Below are 27909 nucleotides of genomic sequence, written 5' to 3'. Positions count from 1 at the left end.
GGCCAGGTCAGGCGAATAAGGCGGATGGCCTAAAACTGAGATGTTGTACATGGCTAGAAACGTCTTGAAAGACAATGAAGTCATTGAATTCTAATGAATATACAAAAAGAGATATAAACGTTTGAAATTTGAACAAATTTGAAACAGATTAGAAAACGAACAAAAATTTAATCTTGAATATCTCACAAACTATAAACAATAGAATATTGCCATTTGTGCTACATATACAGCTTACTTTGCTTTACATCGGTAAAGAAACGATTAAAATCTGAAGAATGCGAAATGAGATATAAACGTTTAAAATTTGAACCATTTGGAAAACCTCCAAAATTTAACCTTGAATATCTAGTAAACTATTATATGTAAGAAATAGCAATTTATACCACATGTACCGCGAACTATTCCTTACAATTTGCTGAAAAAATCATTGAATTCTAAAGAATACGAATAGAGATATAAAGATTTGAAATTTGAACGAATATCCCACAAACTATAATCGCTAGAACATTGCCATTTGTGCTACTTAAACACAAATACTTAATTAAATCTATTCTTTACAATTTGGTAAAGAAATCATTGAAATCTAATGAATACGAAAAGAGATTGAAATTTGAACGAATTTGAAACAAATTTCAAAACGTCTAAAATTTAATCTTGAATATCTCCGAAAATATAATCAATAGAACATTGCCATTTGTGCTACTAATACAGCTAACATATCTCTACATTTCAATAAAGAAACCATTAAAGTCTGATGAATACGAAAAGAACTATAAACGTTTGAAATTTGTACGATTTTGAAAACTATCAAAATTTAACCTTCCACATCTCGTAAACTATTATGTCTAGATAGTAGCAATTAATACCACATGTACAGAGAAATATTCTTTACAATTTGGTAAAGAAATCATTGAATTCTGATGAATACGAATAGAGATATAAACGTTTGAAATTTGAACGAATTTGAAAACGTCCAAAATTTAAGCTTTAATATCTCACAATCTATGATCAATAGAACACTGCCATTTGTGCTACTTATACAGCTTACATTGCTCTACATTTCGTTAAAGAAATCATTAAAATCTGATGAATACGAAATGAGATATAAACGTTTGAAATTTGAACCATTTGGAAGACGTCCAAAATTTAACCTTGAATATCTAGTAAACTATTGTCTAGAAAATAGCAATTTATACCACTTGTACAGAGAAATATTCTTTACAATTTGGTAAAGAAATCATTGAAATCTAATGAATACGAAAAGAGATTGAAATTTGAACGAATTTGAAACAAATTTCAAAACGTCTAAAATTTAATCTTGAATATCTCCGAAAATATAATCAATAGAACATTGCCATTTGTGCTACTAATACAGCTAACATATCTCTACATTTCAATAAAGAAACCATTAAAGTCTGATGAATACGAAAAGAACTATAAACGTTTGAAATTTGTACGATTTTGAAAACTATCAAAATTTAACCTTCCACATCTCGTAAACTATTATGTCTAGATAGTAGCAATTAATACCACATGTACAGAGAAATATTCTTTACAATTTGGTAAAGAAATCATTGAATTCTGATGAATACGAATAGAGATATAAACGTTTGAAATTTGAACGAATTTGAAAACGTCCAAAATTTAAGCTTTAATATCTCACAATCTATGATTAATAGAACACTGCCATTTGTGCTACTTATACAGCTTACATTGCTCTACATTTCGTTAAAGAAATCATTAAAATCTGATGAATACGAAATGAGATATAAACGTTTGAAATTTGAACCATTTGGAAGACGTCCAAAATTTAACCTTGAATATCTAGTAAACTATTGTCTAGAAAATAGCAATTTATACCACTTGTACAGAGAAATATTCTTTACAATTTGGTAAAGAAATCATTGAAATCTAATGAATACGAAAAGAGATTGAAATTTGAACGAATTTGAAACAAATTTCAAAACGTCTAAAATTTAATCTTGAATATCTCCGAAAATATAATCAATAGAACATTGCCATTTGTGCTACTAATACAGCTAACATATCTCTACATTTCAATAAAGAAACCATTAAAGTCTGATGAATACGAAAAGAACTATAAACGTTTGAAATTTGTACGATTTTGAAAACTATCAAAATTTAACCTTCCACATCTCGTAAACTATTATGTCTAGATAATAGCAATTAATACCACATGTACAGAGAAATATTCTTTACAATTTGGTAAAGAAATCATTGAATTCTGATGAATACGAATAGAGATATAAACGTTTGAAATTTGAACGAATTTGAAAACGTCCAAAATTTAAGCTTTAATATCTCACAATCTATGATCAATAGAACACTGCCATTTGTGCTACTTATACAGCTTACATTGCTCTACATTTCGTTAAAGAAATCATTAAAATCTGATGAATACGAAATGAGATATAAACGTTTGAAATTTGAACCATTTGGAAGACGTCCAAAATTTAACCTTGAATATCTAGTAAACTATTGTCTAGAAAATAGCAATTTATACCACTTGTACAGAGAAATATTCTTTACAATTTGGTAAAGAAATCATTGAATTCTGATGAATACGAATAGAGATATGAACATTTGAAATTTGAACGAATTCGAATCAGATTTCAAAAAGTCCAAAATTAAATCTTAAATATTTCACAAACTATGATCAATAGAACATTGCCATTTGTGCTACTAATACAGCTTACTTTTCTCTACATTTCGGTAATGAAACCATTAAAATTTGATGAATACGGAATGAGATATAAACGTTTGAAATATGAATCATTTAGAAAACCTCAGAAATTAAACCTTAAATATCTAGTAAACTATTATGTGTAGAGAATAGCAATTTATACCACATGTACCGCGAACTATTCCTTACAATTTGCTGAAAAAATCATTGAATTCTAAAGAATACGAATAGAGATATAAAGATTTGAAATTTGAACGAATATCCCACAAACTATAATCGCTAGAACATTGCCATTTGTGCTACTTAAACACAAATACTTAATTAAATCACATTTTTTCAAACACTGCACTTTGTTTGTTGCATCAGTTAACTATGAGTAAACAGTTATGCCGGTTACAGTTGGTCCTCTAACACTTTGAGATCCTAATAATATAAAAAGCTAGGACTATAGTTTAGAATGATCGTTTTCGATCCATCTACTATGAAAATTCATTTTCGAAATGCTAAACGTTTTTACTTCAAACAACTGTTTGGTGATTTAAAATGAAAACTTACCAGTTTAAAGTTTTCCAAGGAGCTTATAAACTTTTTGTTAGGAATTCTCTATTCCGAAAATACGATTATTTTAATCGTTGCTGCATCAATAACAGGAATAAAAAACAGATCACGATGTACGAGGGGGTACCCAAAAATAACCGGAATTATTTTTTAAAAGCTATTTATTTACAAATTTTTTACAGAACAACCTTATCCCCTTCAAAATACTCTCCATTACAACTAATACATTTGTCCCACCGGTGCTTCCACTGTTCGAAACATTTTTTGTAGTCATCTTTAGAAATGGCTGACAGCTCCTTCTTCGTTTTTTTCTTGACCTCTTCAATGTCAAATCGGTGACCTTTCATGCCCTTTTTCATGCGTGGAAATAAGAAAAAGTCGCACGGAGCCAGGTCAGGCGAGTAAGGTGCGTGGGGCAGCGGAACCATGCCATTTTTAGCCAAAAACTGTGTAACAGAGATGGCTGTGTGTGCAGGTGCATTGTCGTGGTGGAAGAACCAGTCTCCTGTTTGCCACAAATCGGGTCTTTTTTGGCGAACACTATTGCGCAATCTTTTCAAAACTTCCAAATACAAGGTTTGATTGACGGTCTGACCTGGGGGACAAACTCTGAATGGACTACGCCTTTGGCATCAAAAAAGCAAATCAGCATTGTTTTGATGTTTGACTTGACGACATTTTTTTGGTCGGGGTGAAGATGACGTCTTCCATTGGCTCGACTGTTGCTTTGTTTCTGGGTCATAACCATAGCACCATGACTCATCACCAGTAATGACCTTTGACAGAAAGTCTGGATCAGTTTCAAGCTGTTGTTTCAAAGCACGACATGTTTCAACTCGATGTTTTTTTTTATTGTCAGTCAGAACTCGAGGAACAAACTTGGCAGCAACCCTTTTCATCCCCAAATCTTCCGTTAAAATTCGCTGAACCGAGCTCCAAGATAACCCACTACTCTCTGACAGTTGATCAATTGTCTGTCGACGGTCTGTGAACACCAGCTCTCGAATTTTTTCAACATTTTCGTCGATTCGGGCAGTTGATGGACGTCCAGAACGAGGTTTGTCATCAATCGACATGTCGCCATTTTTAAAGCGAGTAAACCACTCGTATACTTGAGTTTTTCCCATAGCGTCATCTTTGTAAGCTGTTTTCAACATTAAAACACTTTCAGCAGCATTTTTGCCGAGTAGAAAACAAAATTTCAGAGCTGCACGTTGTTCACTTAAACTTGCCATCATAAAAAACGAAAAAAGAACAAAACAGCGCTGGTAAAAACAATCACTGCAGATGAACAGAACAAGCCAGGCAGACAACACAGGCAGGACTGAACTGGCAAGGAATTGCGCTATACACGTCTAGCGGCAGAAATGCGTACTACATAAGCTCCATGCGCGGCAACGCAATTCCGGTTATTTTTGGGTACCCCCTCGTATAGGAGAATTTCCCAACTTAAGGGACATCTCTGGAATTGAATAGAACAAAAAGAGGGTTTGGAGGAGAAAAAGAAAGAAATGGGGAAAGTGTAATTTCAATTACGTACAAAGAAAACTTGTGCTGGTAGCAGGATGAAAAGAAAAGTGCCCTAAAGATGAAACCTACCCAAAGTGATAAAGTAGATCAGGTTATCTTGCTAGACTTGTGATTGTATGGAACTCGCCTTTGGTCGCCCCTTCATTCTTGACCAAAAGCCCTTAAACACATAGAAAACTTTAAATTAAATTTTCATTTTCAACCACAACGGGAAAGTTGATGTCCACTGTCTTGTTTCTTGGACATGGTACGTATAATACTGGGACCGGGCTATCCATTGTCTCACTCATCATTCCTTCTAGCATTCTCTTTTATAAGAGATAACAGCTTCCCCCTCGGCTTTATCAGTGAATCTCTTTGAACCACTATGAGCCGACGTATACCCCTCTACAATGACTCGGCATGTTAAAATGTTTTTCAAATAGGGAGCCCCACCTCTTTTTGAAGTACTTCATAAATTTTTTGAGCATTGTGAAAGTGTGGTGTACAGTATTTTTTAAAAATTTATTCTGCATAATCTTTTTAAATTAGATTTCATGATTTATTTTAATAGGATGAAAAAAATAATTGCCAATATCTGTAATGCTTTGTGCTTTTTTTTTATTGTGCCGAGCTTTTGACCTAGGGACTAGGGCATCTTCAAGGCTTTTTGACAATGTAATAATACTTTACATCATTGAAGGGTTTGTATGTCTTCTGTCTTGTGTGTTTATGGGACTGTGATCAGTCTGAATGTGATATGTGTTTGGTTGTGACGAGGTCAGTGTTACCAATTGTCAAGTATTTTTTAGTAAGTTGGCGTCTAGGTTGTTACAACTGTTCGTGTCAGTTTTGAAATTTAGACTGTTTTCTGTCTTTGATATGTACCTATATCTATTTCTAGCACTTTCCTTTGTTTGGTGTGTTGGTTTCTGATTTAAGTATCTTTGTGTGTTTTGGGAAATCGAAAATGCGATGATTTTCTGTGCTATGTAAGGCAAGTAACTTAAGAAACATTTTTAGTTTAGTTAGGTAAGAGTGTTGGTACAGTCTTTTTATATTTTTTGTGATAGTCTTTACATTCTATTTCGTACATAAGTTTTGATTGTTTGTCTTTTTCAGTCTGGTTCTTTAGATTCGAGAAAAATTGTCTTTTTGAGTTGTTGATGTTTTTTGTAGCGAGTTTGTTGAGTTCTGAAGTAATGTTTTTAATTTGTTTGTGAGTGGATTGTACATATGGTAATGTAGTAGGTATATTTGTGCGTTTGTTGGTTTGTTGTTCTTAATGAGTTGATTGGTTTGGTTTTTATCGTTGTATGATTTGATGGCATGACTGAAATTAACATTTATTTTTTTTCATCCTATTGAATCAATGAATCAGAGACCAAAAATGATGAACAGTAATTATTTATTTTTTTATTGTGGTTTCAATAAAATTTGTAGTTTTTCAATGTACACTTATTGCAATCTGCAAAAAGTATTTCATATTTTATGCAATTACTTTTGAGGCACCACAGTAGCCAAACGGTTAGAGGCTAGACCCGCAAAGCTAAGATGTATTGCGGTACTAGGCTATATTCCCATCTATACCTTTAATGGTTAATACGAGAATATTTACAGTAAAGTATGTTTGCTAACCGCCACGGTAGTAGAGCGGTTAGAGGGTAGACCCGCAAAGCTAAGATGTACTGCGGTACTAGGCTATATTCCCAGTCTGTACCTTTAATGGTTAATATGAGAAATTTATAGTAAAGTATGTTTGCTAGTCGCCACTGTAGCCGAGCGGTTAGAGGCTAGACCCGCAAAGCTAAGATGTATTGCGGTACTAGGCTATATTCCCCGGTCTATACCTTTAATGGTTAATATGAGAAATTTTCAGTAAAGCATTATTGCTAGTCGCCTCTGTAGCCGAGCGGTTAGAGGCTAGACCCGCAAAGCTAAGATGTATTGCGGTACTAGGCTATATTCCCCGGTCTATACCTTTAATGGTTAATATGAGAAATTTTCAGTAAAGCATTATTGCTAGTCGCCTCTGTAGCCGAGCGGTTAGAGGCTAGACCCGCAAAGCTAATATGTATTGCGGTACTAGGCTATATTCCCAGTCTACACCTTTAATGGTTACTATGAGAAATTTATAGTAAAGTATGTTTGCTAGTCGCCACAATAGCCGAGCGGTTAGAGGCTAGACCCGCAAAGCTAAGATGTATTGCGGTACTAGGCTATATTCCCCGGTCTATACCTTTAATGGTTAATATGAGAAATTTTCAGTAAAGCATTATTGCTAGTCGCCTCTGTCCACGACTCCTAATTTGGTAGTTGGAGGTAAAGCCCGCCTGAAAAAATAGACATTACTTTACAAATCCTTTTCTGGAAATTTAATTCTTTATAATCGATTTACTTGAAAATGACTCTTACGACTTTATTAATACTACGATTATAGTTGTTAGGAAAATTTCTAGTTGATTTCAATAGGTTAGACTCGAATTGAGCGCTGTGGGCAAAAGAAGCACATTGAGTTGCCTCCTGGCAATGGCAGAATATTATTTTTTTACCACTACTCGTTTCCCATATTGCTATCTATGTCTTAGGGTTTCAAATTAAAAAGACTTTGCAAAATAAAGCGCATGATAATGACCTTAAACTTGCCAAAATAAGTCCAAATGACTTTCTTCTTTTTAAGATCGTAATAGTTACCGGACAGTTGGAGGAGAAACATTTCAAGACAGGACCGGCTGAATGGACAGGCCGGGGCTCTCTAGTCCAAAAAGATAATAACGGAAATGTACCAGTGTGTATGATTGATGAGGTCAGAATTATACTCGGATGCGCTTCTTTTCTGAGGTGTTCCAGCAGCAGACAATAGGCTGGGCCCCACCTTAACATGTCAGTCAGTCAGTAGACTAGGTGTACCAACTGACCGGACGGATGATCGGTTGGCCATTCTGTCTCCCTTTTCTTCTTTACTCGCTCTCACTCTACGTATTCATCAAGTCGTACTTCAATTTTTTTTTAGATGCCCCTTCCTGTGCCAATTTCTTATTTCGAGCTGTAATCAATTTTAATTTTCTTGAAAACTGACGTATGCGTTTGATCAAGGCAGCAGATGATTTCCTTTTTTTTCATTGGGAGCTTTTTTTTTTTTTGAAACGGAAATGTTTAATCAGTTTTCGAGCCGGAAATAGGAGCCTTTGATAAGTTAATAGATTAATATTATTTTTTTCTTTTTTTTAAAGGGGTTTTTATTTCGTAAGAAACTTAGTTCATGCTACTTCTTGTTATTTGTAGATCGCGCTGCCTAACAGGAAGTGGTATTTTATTTAATCGAATATGTAAACATTTTTTCATAGTTTTTCCGAAAACAGCTCTTCGGATTTTCCTTTAATTTCGTGTTTACACCTGTAGATCTACAACTTTTATTTTCCGGAAATACTTTCTGGGGGAAGTTGATTAAGAGCGAGGGGGAAGTAGTTGCACTTCTACTTCCTTCTGATGTGTTACTTCACACTTGTGACAATTAATATTTTTACTCAGTTAAGCAACCTTAAGTGTTTTAAGGTACTACGTAGAACGGAAATAACGAGGCAGGAAGTCCACTTTACTAATTAGATTTTTCACCTTTTTTTTTTTTTTCTTTTTTGGAAAATTACCCTCCTCACTATGCTACTTTTATTTGGGGAGGAAAAAAATTCCCGGGAAATTCGATTAGGGGCACAATTTTGGGAGAGGGACTTGATAAGGTTTCACTCTAACTCACAATTTAGTAAAATTTATGGGGTTTGTTATTCTACACATTAAAAAAGAGGGTTTAATGTGGTGCTAAATTCCCTGTTTCGAAGAAATTTTCAATACCGGAAGTGCTTTTACCGCATGGATTTTTTTTTTCCACTTTTTCGAGATGTTTTCGTTAAATGCTTGTTTTCGTAAACTTGTCTTTTATTGTTTCTGGGTATTCTGCCTTCCGAGTGTCACGGCCAGAATCGATTTTTTTTTTTTTAATTAAAGTAATGACCTAAAACTGTAACAAAAATAAGCTGAAATAATATACTGGATTATTATTATTGCATTTTTTTTTTTATTTTATTATTTTGGATGGCTGTGTTAAATTAGGAACAAGTCAGCAGTGGCAACGGTCCATCCTCATTACTGTGAGTGACCCTCCTGTTCTGAGTTCCCATTTCCTGTTTCTTCTCCTATTCGAACAAACACACACACAAACACGCCAGAAAAAAATAATAATACAAGCATTTTTATTAGACTAATTCAAATGGTTAGCGTTTAAAATAGTTTATAATTAACTTGTTACGAAATATCCACTCACACAATAAACTATATTGTTGTTGTTATGGTGAATGTGTATGTGTGATGAGAATCATCATCCTACGTTATAATTACTCCCTTCTCATCCGTAGTGCAGCGTAGTCCAAATTGATGTAATTGATTCGTTCATTGCTTTTTATTTTTTGCTCTTTTTAAATAAATGTGAGTATGTTTGTTCTGTTTAATTCATTACTGTCCATTGTCCAAACATTCTGTTAATTAGTTAATTTTAATTTAATTTATTTTTTTTTAAATTAGCACTATCACCAAGAAAATTTAGGGATAGAAAATTTTGCGAGTTCAGGGGAGCGTAAAACATGTAGTTCCGGTGACACTCAATTTCGAGAATTTCACACGATCGTGACACTTCCTTTACTGATGGTAATATTTTACTAATAGTTATGAGTCTAGCACTAAAAATAAAAATAAAAGTTACGATTATATTAATCAATCAACTGCAGCATAGAATCGATTCACTCATTGACGACACTTCACCTAACTATGAAATAAAACAATAGAAACGTTATTTATGGTTGATGACCTAACAGCCATTATTGTTAACAAATGGCCGACCCGTTATTCACTATTTAATTTACACTCTGCCAGTTTTTATTCCCTTTTAAAGATGAGGTTAAGTGAATTGGAAATCAAAATAAAGTAGACCATGTTGCTGACTTCCCATCAGAAATCCCAGGTTTGGTTTTATGAAAAGTTGGCTTTTCTGCTTTCCCTTAATTTTACCTATTTAATACTTTCATCACTTCAATTGTTTTTATTACTAAACAAAAAAGAAACGAAAATGGTTCAGCAATACAACAGAATTAAAAAAAATAAAGTGCCAACAGCACGCGGTGTTCCCAGGCGGTCACCCATCCAGGTACTAACCACGCCCGATGTTGCTTAACTTCGGTGATCGGACGAGAACCGGTGTATTCAACGTGGTATGGCCGTTGGCGACAGCTCCTGTGAAACTAGCGGATTAAATTATGATGTACTGTGATGGAGCTTACAGTTATCATGGTGATTCTCGTCTAATATTGATGAAAGTAAAGTCGATTTAGGTGATCAACTGAATTTTTGGTTGATCAGGATAGATTTTCCCAGAGTTTACCCTATACTCTTGGTAAAATACAAAATAATATTTCACGAGTAATAGAAATTGAAATTTGTAGTATATTATAATTTTCTCCTACACTAACTAATCTTCATAAAAAACAAAACAAAAGAAAAGTGCCAGCCAACAGCACGCGGTGTTCCCAGGCGGTCACCCATCCAGGTACTATAACCACGCCCGATGTTGCTTAACTTCGGTGATCGGACGAGAACCGGTGTATTCAACGTGGTATGGCCGTTGGCGACAGCTCCTGTGAAACTAGCGGATTAAATTATGATGTACTGTGATGGAGCTTACAGTTATCATGGTGATTCTCGTCTAATATTGATGAAAGTAAAGTCGATTTAGGTGATCAACTGAATTTTTGGTTGATCAGGATAGATTTTCCCAGAGTTTACCCTATACTCTTGGTAAAATACAAAATAATATTTCACGAGTAATAGAAATTGAAATTCGTAGTATATTATAATTTTCTCCTACACTAACTAATCTTCATAAAAAACAAAACAAAAAAAAAGTGCCAACAGCACGCGGTGTTCCCAGGCGGTCACCCATCCAGGTACTAACCACGCCCGATGTTGCTTAACTTCGGTGATCGGACGAGAACCGGTGCATTCAACGTGGTATGGCCGTTGGCGACAGCTTCTGTGAAACTAGCGGATTAAATTATGATGTACTGTGATGGAGCTTACAGTTATCATGGTGATTCTCGTCTAATATTGATGAAAGTAAAGTCGATTTAGGTGATAAACTGAATTTTTGGTTGATCAGGATAGATTTTCCCAGAGTTTACCCTATACTCTTGGTAAAATACAAAATAATATTTCACGAGTAATAGAAATTGAAATTTGTAGTATATTATAATTTTCTCCTACACTAACTAATCTTCATAAAAAACAAAACAAAAGAAAAGTGCCAGCCAACAGCACGCGGTGTTCCCAGGCGGTCACCCATCCAGGTACTATAACCACGCCCGATGTTGCTTAACTTCGGTGATCGGACGAGAACCGGTGTATTCAACGTGGTATGGCCGTTGGCGACAGCTCCTGTGAAACTAGCGGATTAAATTATGATGTACTGTGATGGAGCTTACAGTTATCATGGTGATTCTCGTCTAATATTGATGAAAGTAAAGTCGATTTAGGTGATCAACTGAATTTTTGGTTGATCAGGATAGATTTTCCCAGAGTTTACCCTTTACTCTTGGTAAAATACAAAATAATATTTCACGAGTAATAGAAATTGAAATTTGTAGTATATTATAATTTTCTCCTACACTAACTAATCTTCATAAAAAACAAAACAAAAAAAAAGTGCCAACAGCACGCGGTGTTCCCAGGCGGTCACCCATCCAGGTACTAACCACGCCCGATGTTGCTTAACTTCGGTGATCAGACGAGAACCGGTGTATTCAACGTGGTATGGCCGTTGGCGACAGCTCCTGTGAAACTAGCGGATTAAATTATGATGTACTGTGATGGAGCTTACAGTTATCATGGTGATTCTCGTCTAATATTGATGAATGTAAAGTCGATTTAGGTGATCAACTGAATTTTTGGTTGATCAGGATAGATTTTCCCAGAGTTTACCCTATACTCTTGGTAAAATACAAAATAATATTTCACGAGTAATAGAAATTGAAATTTGTAGTATATTATAATTTTCTCCTACACTAACTAATCTTCATAAAAAACAAAACAAAAGAAAAGTGCCAGCCAACAGCACGCGGTGTTCCCAGGCGGTCACCCATCCAGGTACTAACCACGCCCGATGTTGCTTAACTTCGGTGATCGGACGAGAACCGGTGTATTCAACGTGGTATGGCCGTTGGCGATAGGTAAACATGCATCTGCCGTATCTCGACTAGTTAGCCACTCTGCAGTTGTTGACGCTCCTATAGCTTATTGAAAAAGAGAAATAAATTCGAAAAAGCTGTAATTTGCGCAACAAAACTGCCCTATTTTGGGATAGAAACATGACTATGACGAAAAGTGAATCCTGGCAGTCGGGATAGAGATAGGGCAAGGCAAAGTACTAGTGTAAACACTTCCCTAAAAGGGTGTAAACTACAGTGCAGAGAGGTATGTTATTGTCCAGCAACTGGTGAAATTAAGGGATCGTCATAAAGCTGTTGAATAGCTCTCTTACCTTGGCCACCAATGAAGGCCAAGAAAAATTAGCATTCATTAAAATTTCTGGAATCCCAAGGACTCGATATATATTATTAATTGTATAAATGGGACTTGTTTCTTGTTGGTGGAAGATGTACTGATGCTGATGGTGCTTGCAAGTATTAAATCGAAGAAATATTAGTAGCGCTTCGCAGTTTGTCCAGTGCAGCTTCATAAAGCCGGAAAACTTTCCATTTATCTTCATGAAAAATCTTTTTATGTGATTCAGGTACCTTTTTTTTAATTATAAGGCTGGTGACAACTCAATACCGGAAATCTCTACGATTGTAATATTTCCTCTGAAGTAAAACATTTTATTAACTACGCGAAACAATTAAGTGATTATAAAGTTTTGTTTTTTTCCCCTTATTTCGAACCTGGTTCTTAAAAAACGATGACCATATGTTTGTAGAAGATTGTTGAAAAGTTTTCCACATGAATGGCCTTGCTCACACTTAGCGAAGCTCTGAAGCAATCATTGAGGTCGATCAAGCAAGCACTGAACAGACCTAAGTGGTACTCTGACCCTAGTCCAGCTGCTTGCCTGCCTTTTTTTGGCTCATTACAAGTGGACCTGAAAAGTGATATAGTCAGCTCCCTCCCTGTCCCTTGCCCTTTGGGCTGCTTACAGCCTCTCTTTTCTTCTTTTTTTATTGTTATTATTTTTTTAAACAATTCCATTCTCTTTTTTTACTTTTAAAGTCTAGAATAACAAGCACTAGAGCAACAATATGCTTCTTAATGTACAAATTTAACAGACTGCGCATAGCAAAAAAAGATCAATCTAAGATAGCATAATATTTATTGCAAAATTACTTTGATTTATAGTTAAATCCAACAGAAAGAAAGAATAATGTCAATTTTAGTAATAATTTTTTTATTTTTCGCCAAGTTTTCGAACTAGAAGCTAGTTCATCTTCAGAGCTCTTACTTTTTAACAATTATGATCATTTTTGACATCATTAACATCAAAGATTGGTTTGTTTTTTGCCATGACAGCTTAGGTATTGAACTTAGCCAGGAAAATGGCCTAGTCCAAAGATTGAAAGTTTGGCAAAAAATAACTAAAAACTATGCCTAAAATTGGCAAAAATCTTTCTTCACATTGGATTAATGAATCAGTCACAAAAACCAATGAACGAATGAGTCTATTGAAGACGTTTTATTATTTTTTTTGTAGATTATCCGCTACAAACTGTACCTTTAGTTCAACGCTAAAAATCATTCTTCCTTTACTCAATAGAACGCCATTCTCTGATTGAAGGAAGATTCGGGGGAGCAGGAGCTCGATTTTAATCATTCCGCGGTATCCAGTTGTATTTATCCTGGTTGGTCTTTGTTTTAAAGAGCTTTTAGAAAAGAGAACCAATGCCCCTTTAGTTTAGTAGATTCTTATACATTCTCATGAGCTCCTGATCTCTTTTGAGAGCGTTTTTCTTTTTTCTTATTGCATGAAGGCCATGTTTACTAAAATCCACTTTTCATATTTCGATTTTCAATTATTTTTATGGCATTCTGAGGATGGATGTAGATTCCCTAAAACGTCATTTCTGTGAAATATGTAGTTATATAATCTGGATTATTTGTAAAGTAAAAAGTAAAGTAATGCCTATTTTTTCAGGCGGACTTTACGTCCAACTACCAAATTAGGTGTCGTGGACGGTGGCGAAGAGCAAACATACTTTACTTAAAAATAATAAATTTCTCATATTAACCATTAAAGGTATAGACTGGGAATATAGCCTAGTACCGCAATACATCTTAGCTTTGCGGGTCTAGCATCTAACCGCTCAGCTATCGTGGCGCCTATAATCTGGATTATTTATAGTAATAACTAACCATATAAATATAACTAACTAACTAAGCAGCTCTACAGCCCATAGTGAGCCTTGGCTTCCCCAACAATGCTCCACCAGTCCTCTCTACACATGGCCCTTCTCTTCCAGTTCTCCACCTTTAGCACTCCAAGGTCTCTCTCAACATCCTGGAGCCGACGTCTTCTCGGTCACCTTCTTTGTCTCGTACCGAAACGTCCGCAAGTAACATTTTCCGAAGCATTCTGTCCTCCGCCATTCTCGCAACATGTCCTAGCAAATTAATCCTCCTCACTTTGATGAACTGTACAATATCTCAGGACCCGTATTACTCATACAGCTCTTTATTACTTCTTCTTCTCCATGCACCCTCCTCAACCACAGGTCCAAATATTCTTCTTAATATTTTACGCTCAAACACCATATAAATATACTTTTTTTATTTTTGAGGAGGGGAGCTTTGAAAAATTCAAAACAATTATTTCCGGTTCACTCTTCTAATTTCGTAAATTATTTTAAACAAGCGGAAGTAATGAACAAACAAATATCCGGTTCATTTGATGCATGGTTAGTGATATATGTTTTTAGATACTTGTGTATTACAAAAAGAAAATTTAACCTACATTCTGGAGAGAATAGCTGCTCTTCGCAGTTACACAAGATAGGGATGATAATGTTGCCTTGGAGATTGGTGATTTACGTACAGTGTAGATAGATGGACGACTTGTAGAAGTCGTCAATCACAATGGTGCTCCCACGTCTACGCATAGACAACTAGTAAGGCTGGGGCCCCCGACTTGAAAAAAGAATAAGGTCACATTTCCCAAACTGACTGAATAATTCTTCAAGTTTCTTTTTTGTTTTTCATGTCAATAAAAATAAGTCATCTATTTTGTAATAAATAAATAGTAATAAAACTGACACAACTTTCTCTTAATTTAATTATCGACGTCATAACTTTTACGTATTTTCAGAAGGCGAATTAGAAAACAAAAACCCAAAGCACTGAAAAGAATTTTTCCTTGCCATTGATTAAAATTAAAGTTTTAACATTGAAATGTTTGAGTAGTGAATCGGGCTTTGAGATTATCTTAAGACATGATTTGAGATTTTTCACTGAAGTCAAAACACGACCTAGGTACACTTGGACAAAGCGGCTAATCCTGAATTATAGTAACTAACGAGCGGTTAGAGGTGAGACCCGCAAAGCTAAGATGTATTGCGGTACTAGGCTATATTCCCAGTCTATACCTTTAATGGTTAATATGAGAAATTTTCAGTAAAGTATGTTTGCTAGTCGCCACGATAGTCGAGCAGTTAGAGGCTAGACCCGCAAAGCTAACATTTATTGCGGTACTAGGCTATATTCCCAGTCTATACCTTTAATGGTTAATATGAGAAATTTTCAGTAAAGTATGTTTGCTAGTTGCCACGATAACCGAACGGTTAGAGGCTAGACCCGCAAAGCTAAGATGTATTGCGGTACTAGGCTATATTCCCAGCATATACCTTTAATGGTTAATATGAGAAATTTATAGTAAAGTTATGTTTGCTAGGCGCCTCCGTCCATGATACCTAATTTGGACCCCTAAAAAAAAAAGGCGTTACTTTTTATAGCGGCGAAGTCAAGATCTAGGCAGACTAAAGTTATTCGACGTTCAGGTTGTTCTTATTGCAAAAACATTGACTGAATTATCGTCTTAAAATTAAACAGAATTTTAAAGACTATTTTAGGGTTAGATTTATATAATCCATAACTTTCATTGGAACCATTTGGGAGGGGGGGAATTGTAATTAGTATTATCTGAGGGCGGAATTAAATGCTTGCTAAGGGGGCCATTTTGAAGTTTAATAAATCTGGATGGTGAAAAATAAATAGGATAGAAAACTTTGGTTAAAGATAGTGACAAGTTTATACCTGTTTTATTTTTTTTAAAGATAAAGGATGATGATAAAGGATGCTGCCCGCAGAATGATGATTCTGCCACTATTGTTACTATTTACTAGTTGATGACCTTTGCCCTGCTTTCACCGACCACCAACCAATTCTTCTTCTTCTTCTCAAGTCGCTGGCTGCTGCTATTCGGTGGTTCGGCTTCGCCTACGTTGTGTATGTATGTATATGTCACTTTAATGGTGAACCTTCAACCGCACACACATATACCGTTCTATTTTGCGTCGTACGCGCGCGGCTACACCAATACATAGAGCCGCCAGGCGGGAACAAGTCCTTAACTTGCCTGCCGGCTCGCTTTCACTTACTTTATATTTAATACAAGCAACGCGTTACGACCATCGTGAGCACTTTGCCCTCCTCTGGAGTCTTTTTCTTTTTGTTTTGCATTATACTTACGGTTTTTCCCACACTAAGCGCTGTTACACAAATATCCACCTACTGACGCACAGGCGGCCAGTTATGCTTCTTTTGAATAGAACATTTTATTTATTTTTTTTATATATGTATATGTATGTATATCATTTAGAATTAACTTGTGCGAATAGAACCACAAAGTACAGTACAGGCTACAGGCTACAGTTTTCATTGCATTACGTGACGTCACATCCTCTTCTGTTTTTCTTTTGTTTAAAAGAAAAATTTGGTGTGTAAAAGTAAGAAAATGGATGCAGAGAATTTGTAAAATAATTAAATAAGAAACCTTGGGATAGTTAAAGTAGGTTAAAGGTAGGTCGTTTATCTAGTAAAGTAACCTTTGCAAAACGAGTTGAAACTCATCGTTAAAGTAAAAAAATTATTTGCAAATTTGTTAGTGCTTAAATGAAATCGGATAAGACGTTTCTGTTTTGTAATACTTGCAGAGATTTTTTTTTCCTGAATACTTAAAAGTTAAAAAAATTATAAAAATGGCACTTCCGCTCAATAAATTTTCTCAAAATTTGGATTTAACTTAAATATTAAATTTCTATTAGTATTAAAAAATAAAGAGGCTTCCTAGTAAAGTATGTTACCTTTTTAGGTCTGCGCACAAAATAACTATAGTTTATAATTGAGAAAAACAAAGTGTATAAGAGAACAAAATTTCATACCAATACGTGCTTCACAGTGGGAGATATAGAACGGCCATAATTTTACAGAATTTCATGACCCAAAAAATTTTCAACCTTTTATATCTTCTACATTTATAGATCTGTGCACAAAATAACTACAGTTTATAATTGAGAAAAACAAAGTGTATAAGAGAACAAAATTTCATACCAATACGTGCTTCACAGTGGGAGATATAGAACGGCCATAATTTTACAGAATTTCATGACCCAAAAAATTTTCAACCCTTTATATCTTCTACATTTATAGATCTGTGCACAAAATAACTATAGTTTATAATTGAGAAAAACAAAGTGTATAAGAGAACAAAATTTCATACCAATACGTGCTTCACAGTGGGAGATATAGAACGGCCATAATTTTACAGAATTTCATGACCCAAAAAATTTTCAACCCTTTATATCTTCTACATTTATAGATCTGTGCACAAAATAACTATAGTTTATAATTGAGAAAAACAAAGTGTATAAGAGAACAAAATTTCATACCAATACGTGCTTCACAGTGGGAGATATAGAACGGCCATAATTTTACAGAATTTCATGACCCAAAAAATTTTCAACCCTTTATATCTTCTACATTTATAGATCTGTGCACAAAATAACTACAGTTTATAATTGAGAAAAACAAAGTGTATAAGAGAACAAAATTTCATACCAATACGTGTTTCACAGTGGGAGATATAGAACGGCCAAAATTTTACAGAATTTCATGACCCAAAAAATTTTCAACCCTTTATATCTTCTACATTTATAGATCTGTGCACAAAATAACTATAGTTTATAATTGAGAAAAACAAAGTGTATAAGAGAACAAAATTTCATACCAATACGTGCTTCACAGTGGGAGATATAGAACGGCCATAATTTTACAGAATTTCATGACCCAAAAAATTTTCAACCCTTTATATCTTCTACATTTATAGATCTGTGCACAAAATAACTATAGTGTATAATTTAGAAAAACAAAGTGTATAAGAGAACAAAATTTCATACCAATACGTGCTTCACAGTGGGAGATATAGAACGGCCAAAATTTTACAGAATTTCATGACCCAAAAAATTTTCAACCCTTTATATCTTCTACATTTATAGATCTGTGCACAAAATAACTATAGTTTATAATTGAGAAAAACAAAGTGTATAAGAGAACACAATTTCATACCAATACGTGCTTCACAGTGGGAGATATAGAACGGCCATAATTTTACAGAATTTCATGACCCAAAAAATTTTCAACCCTTTATATCTTCTACATTTATAGATCTGTGCACAAAATAACTATAGTTTATAATTGAGAAAAACAAAGTGTATAAGAGAACAAAATTACATACCAATACGTGCTTCACAGTGGAAGATATAGAACGGTTATAATTTTACAGAATTTCATGACCCAAAAAATTTTCAACCCTTTATATCTTCTACATTTATAGATCTGTGCACAAAATAACTATAGTGTATAATTTAGAAAAACAAAGTGTATAAGAGAACAAAATTTCATACTAATACGTGCTTCACAGTGGGAGATATAGAACGGCCATAATTTTACAGAATTTCATGACCCAAAAAATTTTCAACCCATTATATCTTCTACCTTCTTTGATCTGTGCACAAAATAACTATAGTTTATAATTGAGAAAAACAAAGTGTATAAGAGAACAAAATTTCATAAGAATACGTGGTTCACAGTGGGAGATATAGAACGGCCATAATTTTACAGAATTTCATGACCCAAAAAATTTTCAACCCTTTATATCTTCTACATTTATAGATCTGTGCACAAAATAACTATAGTGTATAATTTAGAAAAACAAAGTGTATAAGAGAACAAAATTTCATACTAATACGTGCTTCACAGTGGGAGATATAGAACGGCCATAATTTTACAGAATTTCATGACCCAAAAAATTTTCAACCCTTTATATCTTCTACATTTATAGATCTGTGCACAAAATAACTATAGTGTATAATTTAGAAAAACAAAGTGTATAAGTGAACAAAATTTCATACCAATACGTGCTTCACAGTGGGAGATATAGAACGGCCATAATTTTACAGAATTTCATGACCCAAAAAATTTTCAACCCTTTATATCTTCTACATTTATAGATCTGTGCACAAAATAACTATAGTTTATAATGGAGAAAAACAAAGTGTATAAGAGAACAAAATTACATACCAATACGTGCTTCACAGTGGAAGATATAGAACGGTTATAATTTTACAGAATTTCATGACCCAAAAAATTTTCAACCCTTTATATCTTCTACATTTATAGATCTGTGCACAAAATAACTATAGTGTATAATTTAGAAAAACAAAGTGTATAAGAGAACAAAATTTCATACTAATACGTGCTTCACAGTGGGAGATATAGAACGGCCATAATTTTACAGAATTTCATGACCCAAAAAATTTTCAACCCATTATATCTTCTACCTTCTTTGATCTGTGCACAAAATAACTATAGTTTATAATTGAGAAAAACAAAGTGTATAAGAGAACAAAATTTCATAAGAATACGTGGTTCACAGTGGGAGATATAGAACGGCCATAATTTTACAGAATTTCATGACCCAAAAAATTTTCAACTCTTTATATCTTCTACATTTATAGATCTGTGCCCAAAATAACTATAGTTTATAATTGAGAAAAACAAAGTTTATAAGAGAACAAAATTCCATATCAATACGTGGTTCACAGTGGGAGATATAGAACGGCCATAATTTTACATAATTTCATGACCCAAAAAATTTTCAACCCTTTATATCTTCTACATTTATAGATCTGTGCACAAAATAACTATAGTTTATAATTGAGAAAAACAAAGTGTATAAGAGAACAAAATTCCACACCAATACGTGCTTCACAGTGGGAGATATAGAACGGCCATAATTTTACAGAATTTCATGACCCAAAAAATTTTCAACCCTTTGTATCTTCTACATTTATAGATCTGTGCACAAAATAACTATAGTTTATAATTAAGAAAAACAAAGTGTATAAGAGAACAAAATTTCATACCAATACGTGCTTCACAGTGGGAGATATAGAACGGCCATAATTTTACAGAATTTCATGACCCAAAAAATTTTCAACCCTTTATATCTTCTACATTTATAGATCTGTGCACAAAATAACTATAGTTTATAATTGAGAAAAACAAAGTGTATAAGAGAACAAAATTACATACCAATACGTGCTTCACAGTGGAAGATATAGAACGGTTATAATTTTACAGAATTTCATGACCCAAAAAATTTTCAACCCTTTATATCTTCTACATTTATAGATCTGTGCACAAAATAACTATAGTGTATAATTTAGAAAAACAAAGTGTATAAGAGAACAAAATTTCATACTAATACGTGCTTCACAGTGGGAGATATAGAACGGCCATAATTTTACAGAATTTCATGACCCAAAAAATTTTCAACCCTTTATATCTTCTACATTTATAGATCTGTGCACAAAATAACTATAGTGTATAATTTAGAAAAACAAAGTGTATAAGAGAACAAAATTTCATACCAATACGTGCTTCACAGTGGGAGATATAGAACGGCCATAATTTTACAGAATTTCATGACCCAAAAAATTTTCAACCCTTTATATCTTCTACATTTATAGATCTGTGCACAAAATAACTATAGTTTATAATTGAGAAAAACAAAGTGTATAAGAGAACAAAATTCCACACCAATACGTGCTTCACAGTGGGAGATATAGAACGGCCATAATTTTACAGAATTTCATGACCCAAAAAATTTTCAACCCTTTGTATCTTCTACATTTATAGATCTGTGCACAAAATAACTATAGTTTATAATTAAGAAAAACAAAGTGTATAAGAGAACAAAATTTCATAGCAATACGTGCTTCACAGTGGGAGATATAGAACGGCCATAATTTTACAGAATTTCATGACCCAAAAAATTTTCAACCCTTTATATCTTCTACATTTATAGATCTGTGCACAAAATAACTATAGTTTATAATTGAGAAAAACAAAGTGTATAAGAGAACAAAATTACATACCAATACGTGCTTCACAGTGGAAGATATAGAACGGTTATAATTTTACAGAATTTCATGACCCAAAAAATTTTCAACCCTTTATATCTTCTACATTTATAGATCTGTGCACAAAATAACTATAGTGTATAATTTAGAAAAACAAAGTGTATAAGAGAACAAAATTTCATACTAATACGTGCTTCACAGTGGGAGATATAGAACGGCCATAATTTTACAGAATTTCATGACCCAAAAAATTTTCAACCCTTTATATCTTCTACATTTATAGATCTGTGCACAAAATAACTATAGTGTATAATTTAGAAAAACAAAGTGTATAAGAGAACAAAATTTCATACCAATACGTGCTTCACAGTGGGAGATATAGAACGGCCATAATTTTACAGAATTTCATGACCCAAAAAATTTTCAACCCTTTATATCTTCTACATTTATAGATCTGTGCACAAAATAACTATAGTTTATAATTGAGAAAAACAAAGTGTATAAGAGAACAAAATTTCATAAGAATACGTGCTTCACAGTGGGAGATATAGAACGGCCATAATTTTACAGAATTTCATGACCCAAAAAATTTTCAACCCTTTGTATCTTCTACATTTATAGATCTGTGCACAAAATAACTATAGTTTATAATTAAGAAAAACAAAGTTTATAAGAGAACAAAATTTCATACCAATACGTGCTTCACAGTGGGAGATATAGAACGGCCATAATTTTACAGAATTTCATGACCCAAAAAATTTTCAACCCTTTGTATCTTCTACATTTATAGATCTGTGCACAAAATAACTATAGTGTATAATTTAGAAAAACAAAGTGTATAAGAGAACAAAATTTGATACTAATACGTGCTTCACAGTGGGAGATATAGAACGGCCATAATTTTACAGAATTTCATGACCCAAAAAATTTTCAATTTATTATATCTTCTACCTTCTTTGATCTGTGCACAAAATAACTATAGTTTATAATTGAGAAAAACAAAGTGTATAAGAGAACAAAATTTCATACCAATACGTGCTTCACAGTGGGAGATATAGAACGGCCATAATTTTACAGAATTTCATGACCCAAAAAATTTTCAACCCTTTATATCTTCTACATTTATAGATCTGTGCCCAAAATAACTATAGTTTATAATTGAGAAAAACAAAGTTTATATGAGAACAAAATTCCATATCAATACGTGCTTCACAGTGGGAGATATAGAACGGCCATAATTTTACAGAATTTCATGACCCAAAAAATTTTCAACCCTTTATATCTTCTACATTTATAGATCTGTGCACAAAATAACTATAGTTTATAATTGAGAAAAACAAAGTGTATAAGAGAACACAATTTCATACCAATACGTGCTTCACAGTGGGAGATATAGAACGGCCATAATTTTACAGAATTTCATGACCCAAAAAATTTTCAACCCTTTATATCTTCTACATTTATAGATCTGTGCACAAAATAACTATAGTTTATAATTGAGAAAAACAAAGTGTATAAGAGAACAAAATTACATACCAATACGTGCTTCACAGTGGAAGATATAGAACGGTTATAATTTTACAGAATTTCATGACCCAAAAAATTTTCAACCCTTTATATCTTCTACATTTATAGATCTGTGCACAAAATAACTATAGTGTATAATTTAGAAAAACAAAGTGTATAAGAGAACAAAATTTCATACTAATACGTGCTTCACAGTGGGAGATATAGAACGGCCATAATTTTACAGAATTTCATGACCCAAAAAATTTTCAACCCATTATATATTCTACCTTCTTTGATCTGTGCACAAAATAACTATAGTTTATAATTGAGAAAAACAAAGTGTATGAGAGAACAAAATTTCATAAGAATACGTGGTTCACAGTGGGAGATATAGAACGGCCATAATTTTACAGAATTTCATGACCCAAAAAATTTTCAACCCTTTATATCTTCTACATTTATAGATCTGTGCCTAAAATAACTATAGTTTATAATTGAGAAAAACAAAGTTTATAAGAGAACAAAATTCCATATCAATACGTGGTTCACAGTGGGAGATATAGAACGGCCATAATTTTACATAATTTCATGACCCAAAAAATTTTCAACCCTTTATATCTTCTACATTTATAGATCTGTGCACAAAATAACTATAGTTTATAATTGAGAAAAACAAAGTGTATAAGAGAACAAAATTCCACACCAATACGTGCTTCACAGTGGGAGATATAGAACGGCCATAATTTTACAGAATTTCATGACCCAAAAAATTTTCAACCCTTTGTATCTTCTACATTTATAGATCTGTGCACAAAATAACTATAGTTTATAATTAAGAAAAACAAAGTGTATAAGAGAACAAAATTTCATACCAATACGTGCTTCACAGTGGGAGATATAGAACGGCCATAATTTTACAGAATTTCATGACCCAAAAAATTTTCAACCCTTTATATCTTCTACATTTATAGATCTATGCACAAAATAACTATCGTTTATAATTGAGAAAAACAAAGTGTATAAGAGAACAAAATTTCATACCAATACGTGCTTCACAGTGGGACACATAGAACGGCCATAATTTTACAGAATTTCATGACCCAAAAAATTTTCAACCCTTTATATCTTCTACATTTATAGATCTGTGCACAAAATAACTATAGTTTATAATTGAGAAAAACATAGTGTATAAGAGAACAAAATTTCATAAGAATACGTGGATCACAGTGGGAGATATAGAACGGCCATAATTTTACAGAATTTCATGACCCAAAAAATTTTCAACCCTTTATATCTTCTACATTTATAGATCTGTGCACAAAATAACTATAGTGTATAATTTAGAAAAACAAAGTGTATAAGAGAACAAAATTTCATACCAATACGTGCTTCACAGTGGGAGATATAGAACGGCCATAATTTTACAGAATTTCATGACCCAAAAAATTTTCAACCCTTTATATCTTCTACATTTATAGATCTGTGCACAAAATAACTATAGTTTATAATTGAGAAAAACAAAGTGTATAAGAGAACAAAATTCCATACCAATACGTGCTTCACAGTGGGAGATATAGAACGGCCATAATTTTACAGAATTTCATGACCCAAAAAATTTTCAACCCTTTGTATCTTCTACATTTATAGATCTGTGCACAAAATAACTATAGTTTATAATTAAGAAAAACAAAGTTTATAAGAGAACAAAATTTCATACCAATACGTGCTTCACAGTGGGAGATATAGAACGGCCATAATTTTACAGAATTTTATGACCCAAAAAATTTTCAACCCTTTGTATCTTCTACATTTATAGATCTGTGCACAAAATAACTATAGTGTATAATTTAGAAAAACAAAGTGTATAAGAGAACAAAATTTGATACTAATACGTGCTTCACAGTGGGAGATATAGAACGGCCATAATTTTACAGAATTTCATGACCCAAAAAATTTTCAATTTATTATATCTTCTACCTTCTTTGATCTGTGCACAAAATAACTATAGTTTATAATTGAGAAAAACAAAGTGTATAAGAGAACAAAATTTCATACCAATACGTGCTTCACAGTGGGAGATATAGAACGGCCATAATTTTACAGAATTTCATGACCCAAAAAATTTTCAACCCTTTATATCTTCTACATTTATAGATCTGTGCCCAAAATAACTATAGTTTATAATTGAGAAAAACAAAGTTTATAAGAGAACAAAATTCCATATCAATACGTGCTTCACAGTGGGAGATATAGAACGGCCATAATTTTACAGAATTTCATGACCCAAAAAATTTTCAACCCTTTATATCTTCTACATTTATAGATCTGTGCACAAAATAACTATAGTGTATAATTTAGAAAAACAAAGTGTATAAGAGAACAAAATTTCATACTAATACGTGCTTCACAGTGGGAGATATAGAACGGCCATAATTTTACATAATTTCATGACCCAAAAAATTTTCAACCCATTATATCTTCTACCTTCTTTGATCTGTGCACAAAATAACTATAGTTTATAATTGAGAAAAACAAAGTGTATAAGAGAACAAAATTTCATAAGAATACGTGGTTCACAGTAGGAGATATAGAACGGCCATAATTTTACAGAATTTCATGACCCAAAAAATTTTCAACCCTTTATATCTTCTACATTTATAGATCTGTGCCCAAAATAACTATAGTTTATAATTGAGAAAAAGAAAGTTTATAAGAGAACAAAATTCCATATCAATACGTGGTTCACAGTGGGAGATATAGAACGGCCATATTTTTACAGAATTTCATGACCCAAAAAATTTTCAACCCTTTATATCAGTGGTTCTTAACCTTTTCATAGACGCGGAACACAATTATATGTATATATTTTTCTTACGGAACACTAACATTAAATAATTTGAAATTCGGTATTTAGCAAGAACTTAAAATTAAGTTCAAATTAAAAAAAAAATGAACAATTTTTTGTTTTCGTATCTTTCCTAAGTTTTTAAATTTCAGTACATTTAAAATTGAAATTTCGCGGAACACTTGGACCATATTCGTGGAACACCAGTGTTCCGCGGAACACCGGTTAAGAACCACTGCTCTAACCGCTCGGCTACCGTGGCGCCACGATTTTCTGTTAATTTCCCATGTATCGATTGCAAGCATGTAGGATTTTTTACATTTATTCACAGCATTTGCCCAGGTAAATCGCTCTTAAGTTAGTTCTAAGGGGTGAGGGAGTTAAGCCATGACTGATCTTAAAATGACTCTTCAGAATCATTAAGTACAATAAGCGGCCTCCATTATCTGGATAATATTTATATTAAAGTAAAACACAAAAAGAGCGGAAGTGACGTTTTAGTGAATAAATGTTGTGTTGTTTTAGGTATGTAAATCTTAGTCCATTCAATGAGAAACGAGTTCTGTTACACTTGTGTCTACAGCTTACCTTTTGTTTGATGTATTTAATCAGCTGTTTTGATGACCTGATAATTTACATACCGATCCTTATTGTTTTTCTGTTTTGTAGAGGTAAATATGATGGGGTACTATGTATATACACCATATGTAAACGCGATTGTTATCATGTACAATTCCGTGTCCTTCGTGTAATACATATATTGTAGATACAGGTGATTCCTTGAATTATGTACTATACAACTATTGTGTTTATAACTTAGAAAAATCCGTTTGAAACTTACTATTAGGTTAGAAGGAATGTTTTGCAGGCTCCAAAAAATTGAGTAACTCAATTAATTTTTGTTCAATTTAATTGAAATAATCACCATTGTTAGCAGCACGTTGTTGAAACAAACCAGAAATCGATCTGCCAAACATCGATTAAAAATTAGTTCCTTGAGATTCTAGAAATCGTTTGCAAATGTAACGATCATGACTCATTATTCCCAGACCAGTTTTGATAAGCAAACATATTAAAGAAACGTGATATTAATCGCCGATCGTACATATCAGAATTCACCGGCAAAGGCCGGCTGTTGTTGCCTTAGTTCTGGTTAAATTAGAGACAATAATCTCTATGTTGATGGTTTACAAAAGGATCTAGTGGAAGTCACCAGTCGCCCACTTTCTTTTTACCTTTAAAAAGGGCTTTTAGGGGACAGCCCCCTTACACTCAGTCCAGGACGATTCCTATTTGCGTGTATTATCCCTTCCCTTCACTAGTAACGAATCTATCCAAAAATAGATCGCTTTTAATGCACATTTATAATGAAGAAGAAAATAAGAATTATTTATACTGATCACTTATATCGTCTACTTGTAGATTTTATTCTCCTTTGTAATTCTGTTTAGGTCATCCACAATAGCAGCGTAGCTGTTTTCAAAAATGTCGTCCAGATCGGCTTTACTCATCACTCTTTGCAGTATAATCACCATTAAACCACTAAAACCTCCACCAATTAATGAATTTAATCCACCAGTTTAACAGAAGCTATCGCCAACGGCCATACCATGTTGAATACACCGGTTCTCGTCCGATCACCGAAGTTAAGCAACATCGGGCGTGGTTAGTAGTACCTGGATGGGTGACCGCCTGGGAACACCGCGTGCAGTTGGCACTTTTTTTTTGTTTTGTATTTTTTGTAGACATTTAGTCGCAAGGAGAAAAGATTATAAATATTACTACAAATGTACAATTTCTTTTACTCGTAAAAGATTATTTTCAATTACATCAGGAGTATATCATAGTGCAAACTCGGTAAGCATTTATCCATATCAACTAAAGCTTCAGTTGGCCACCTAGATCGGCTTTACTTTCATCACTTGCCGCTCCAGAATCACCATGGTGACTTCTGAAATCTCCATTTCACATCACTTACATAATTTCATCCACCAGTTTCACAGGAGCTGTCGTCAACGGCCATACCATGTTGAATACACCGGTTCTCGTCCGATCACCGAAGTTAAGCAACATCGGGCGTGGTTAGTACCTGGATGGGTGACCGCCTGGGAACACCGCGTGCTGTTGGCACCTTTTTTGTTTTTTATTTTTTGTAGACTTTTATTGGCACGGATAATAGATTATAAATATTACTATAACTAAATACTACTTAAGATGATTTATTGTTTCATCGGAAGTGTCGTCATTATTTAGCGTAATATTTTGGGAAACAGGAAGTCGTG

General features: G+C 33.5%; 8 non-coding genes across 8 annotated transcripts; 2 read left to right on the top strand and 6 right to left on the bottom strand.

Moving 5' to 3' along the window:
* Positions 1-9924: 9924 nt before the first annotated feature.
* On the bottom strand, positions 9925-10043 carry LOC141446388 (5S ribosomal RNA). The gene has a single exon (XR_012453684.1). It is a non-coding gene; the product is annotated as a 5S ribosomal RNA (ribosomal RNA).
* Positions 10044-10323: 280 nt separating this feature from the next.
* LOC141446401 (5S ribosomal RNA) lies at positions 10324-10444 on the bottom strand. Its single transcript, XR_012453697.1, has one exon. It is a non-coding gene; the product is annotated as a 5S ribosomal RNA (ribosomal RNA).
* A 276-nt stretch (positions 10445-10720) lies between these two features.
* Positions 10721-10839, bottom strand: LOC141446365 (5S ribosomal RNA). Its single transcript, XR_012453665.1, has one exon. It is a non-coding gene; the product is annotated as a 5S ribosomal RNA (ribosomal RNA).
* A 280-nt stretch (positions 10840-11119) lies between these two features.
* On the bottom strand, positions 11120-11240 carry LOC141446400 (5S ribosomal RNA). The gene has a single exon (XR_012453696.1). It is a non-coding gene; the product is annotated as a 5S ribosomal RNA (ribosomal RNA).
* A 276-nt stretch (positions 11241-11516) lies between these two features.
* On the bottom strand, positions 11517-11635 carry LOC141446398 (5S ribosomal RNA). Its single transcript, XR_012453694.1, has one exon. It is a non-coding gene; the product is annotated as a 5S ribosomal RNA (ribosomal RNA).
* Positions 11636-11915: 280 nt separating this feature from the next.
* On the bottom strand, positions 11916-12034 carry LOC141446354 (5S ribosomal RNA). Its single transcript, XR_012453657.1, has one exon. It is a non-coding gene; the product is annotated as a 5S ribosomal RNA (ribosomal RNA).
* A 15188-nt stretch (positions 12035-27222) lies between these two features.
* Positions 27223-27344, top strand: LOC141446404 (5S ribosomal RNA). The gene has a single exon (XR_012453700.1). It is a non-coding gene; the product is annotated as a 5S ribosomal RNA (ribosomal RNA).
* A 294-nt stretch (positions 27345-27638) lies between these two features.
* LOC141446342 (5S ribosomal RNA) lies at positions 27639-27757 on the top strand. Its single transcript, XR_012453646.1, has one exon. It is a non-coding gene; the product is annotated as a 5S ribosomal RNA (ribosomal RNA).
* Positions 27758-27909: the final 152 nt, after the last annotated feature.

This window comes from Rhodnius prolixus, unplaced genomic scaffold (assembly GCF_049639745.1).
Source record: "Rhodnius prolixus isolate KJV_2025 unplaced genomic scaffold, Rpr scaffold_1, whole genome shotgun sequence".
In the NCBI taxonomy this organism is placed as follows: Eukaryota; Metazoa; Arthropoda; class Insecta; order Hemiptera; family Reduviidae; genus Rhodnius; species Rhodnius prolixus.
The sequence above is the reverse complement of the archived record's forward strand: the minus strand, read 5'-3'. Positions and strand labels throughout refer to the sequence as shown.